General features: G+C 54.6%; 1 non-coding gene across 1 annotated transcript; it reads right to left on the bottom strand.

Moving 5' to 3' along the window:
- Positions 1-2,571: 2,571 nt before the first annotated feature.
- LOC138223367 (U2 spliceosomal RNA) lies at positions 2,572-2,761 on the bottom strand. Its single transcript, XR_011181815.1, has one exon. It is a non-coding gene; the product is annotated as a U2 spliceosomal RNA (small nuclear RNA).
- Between the last annotated feature and the right edge of the window lie 284 nt (positions 2,762-3,045).

The raw sequence follows: 3,045 nt of genomic DNA, 5'->3' as shown, positions 1-3,045 counted from the left end.
GGAGGGATGAGTCGAAATCAATAAGCCAGGCCATCTCCTCCTCCTTGCTTCTTTTCCCTTCAATAAAATCACTGTCCTCACTAGAGACTGGTCTTTCACGTTTCTGAGCGTCCCCTGTGGGCTCAGGAATCTTTGGCCTCTGGGACACCTTCTTTTTCTTTCTGCCCTTTCCTTTTTCTTGTATGTTTTTGGTCCTGTCTTTGTTAGCTTTCCCAGCCACCACACCAGACACACCGCAATCACTCTCACTACCATCTCCATCCTCACTCATCACACCCTCACCTTCGTCCGCCCCCCCACCTGGTAACCTTCTCATAACATTACTACACACCTCCCCCTCATCAAGATCTACAAGAGCACTGTACCTATTTTCTTGACACAATTTTACTCCCCCCAAACCCCTCCCAGTCAATCTTTTCCTCCGAGTCTGCATTATTGTCCAGCCCTCCTGTTCCGCTTGTCCTTTAGCCACTGTTCTGCCATTTTCTTCCGGGATGCGTGATTCACCTGCTCCGTGGGATGTTGATGGGTCGTCATCTCTCGTTGCTCTTACGGCTGGTCTAATCATCTGCTCCTTTCCCGCAGGTCTTCCTCCCTCTTGGGGTCCCCCAGACCGTCGCCAGGCATCTGCCGCACCACCACCTGTGTCCTTGGCAGGTAAGTTTTTCTCTTTGACTATATCAGCAAAACTTCTGGCTCTTTTTGGACAGTCTTTAAATACATGCCCTGTAGCCCCACAAAGATTACACATTAGGGCGCTATTACAATCCTTCGCCAGGTGGCCCATCTTTCTGCACCTCCTACATGCTACTTCTCTGCATTCAGTCTGAAAATGTCCGTGCCCGCCACAGTTCCGACACGTTAATGGTTGACCGGGATAATACATGGAACCACGGTTTGCCCCAATGGAGAAGAAGGCGGGCGGATGTAACAGTCCCCCTTCTGCCCCGGGGTTAGACCTCAGGCGCACTGCATATGATCTTTTCCCTGTCCAGTATCCTTCGGCGTCGATTATCTTCCTGCCTGCCCCCTGTACGTCAACAAACCGCCTCAAAAAAGTCATAATGTCCTCCTCAAGCACACGAGGGTTGAACAAATGCACAGTCAGAGTGCGTAATTCTCTTGCAAATAGTGGCTCAATATGAAACTTATCAAGAGGTGCCTGATCTTTTAAACTTTGAGTCTTGGCCCAAAACTCGTCGCAAAGATTACTAGAATGCAGAGTAATATCGTACGTGCCTTTCCAGTAAAAATCCTGCAGGCATAACACGTTCTCCTTCTTCACGCCCAAGATCTTGCCCAAAATGGCCTTCTCGAAGACACTCCTGACCATCCAACCTTCTCTATCTCCTTCCTCTTTCAAGACAAAGCGCACCGTGTCCTTCATTTGTCCCTCACGGGACAATGAAGGTCCGGTCGCCATCCTCGACGCCATCCTACCGGTTGTAGATGTCATCTGGGAGCCCCACCTTCACCCCCTGGGCTCAACCCAGAGCGATTCCAGTGGTGGCTCGATGGTGTTCCCCGCTGATGTTCCTCCAAAGACTGGACTCCTCCACCGGTAGCGTCTCCTTCCCTCCAAGTCCTCTCCCCAGCAACCGTCCACCGCTCCGCCGCCGCCGCCGCCCTTCCCGTACTTCTGGCAAGCCGTCAGACCGCGGTCAAGCCACGTATCCTCAGATCTTGGCCAAAAGGCCGAGAAGCGATGCCCACAAAGGCGCGGAGCGACGCGCGGGCGTTCCGCTGGCGCACAGTGGCGCAGGCCGACTCCTCTGGAGCCCGGGACCCGCGCAGCTGCCGGCCTCCCTGCAGCCAGAGGCCTCAAAGCGGGACTCTGCTCCCCCTCTCTCTTGCCTGCCTGGCTGCCTTCCTGCCAGTCCCGGGCGGGGGCCCTGCTCTTTGATCTTCTGTCAACGGCCCGACAACGACCGCAGCCGCAGGGGGCGCCAGCCGCAGGGGGCGCCAGCCGCCCGGCCTCCTTAGCTTAGGCCCCTCCCACCGGCAGCAGCTGTGCCCAACCGGCTGCAAGCGAAAGCCGAGCGCCAGCACCTGCGGGCAGAGGCAAGGGGCAGCTCTCTCTCCGGAGGGAGGGACGGGGACGCGCGCGCACGCACACACGCCTGCCTGCCTGCCTGCCTGCCTGCCTGCCTGCCTGCCGAAAAAAAAAGAAAGAAAATGTGGATATACTAAGTTTTTTGGAGGGAAAACGCCCAGCTGTCGAAAAGGGCCCGCCTGCAGGGACGGACACGGACACGCACGCACGCAAGCAAGCAAGCAAGCAAGCAAGCAAGCCACGCCTGCCTCCCTGGGAAAAGGCTGAAAAACCTAAGTTTTTTGGAGGGAAAACGCACGGCAGCCGAAAAGGGGGCCGGCCTGCTTGCCCAGAGAGTCGAGACGCGGGAAAGCGCACAGAGGGAGCACGGGAACGGAGAGGGCGAGAGAGAGGCGGACACAGAGACACACAGATGGACGACGGACGAGAGACGAGACCCGAGAAGAAGGAGCTCCAGTCCACTTCGCTCGCTCGCTCGCTCGCTCGCTAGCTACGTCTGTCTTTTCACCGCTGAGAGAAGGTGGTGCACCGCTCCCGGAGGCGCTGCAATACCGGGCCGATGCGTGGAGAGGACGGAGCAAGCTCCTGATCCAGCTCCCTGTTCCAAAAATCCGTTTAATATGTGGTCCCCCGATGGGGGACGTATCAGATATTAAACTGATAAGAACAGATTTTTTTTTGTTTTTAATGCAAAAATAGAAAAACAGAAAACAAATCAATCATAACAGAAAAGACAAGAAACAAAAACGTCCATTTACATTATTCACAAGATCAAACCCAACACAAATACTCATGAAAAACGTTAAAGCAAAACCAAACCCTTCCACCTTTCCCGGGCCGCATGATAGCCCCATCTTTGCACGTCCCTCTGTATGCGCCCTTTAATGTCATTCAGCACCTTCTGGTAAACCCCTTGCGCTGATCTTTCTTTCCCCTTTTTAATTAAAACATCCCGCGCCTCCCACGCCTCCGATTTGACAAGGCTTATTAAC

The sequence above is a fragment of the Lepisosteus oculatus genome, chromosome 16 (assembly GCF_040954835.1).
Source record: "Lepisosteus oculatus isolate fLepOcu1 chromosome 16, fLepOcu1.hap2, whole genome shotgun sequence".
NCBI classification, from domain to species: domain Eukaryota; kingdom Metazoa; phylum Chordata; class Actinopteri; order Semionotiformes; family Lepisosteidae; genus Lepisosteus; species Lepisosteus oculatus.
Note: the sequence above shows the minus strand (reverse complement) of the source record. Positions and strands in the feature narration are given on the sequence as shown.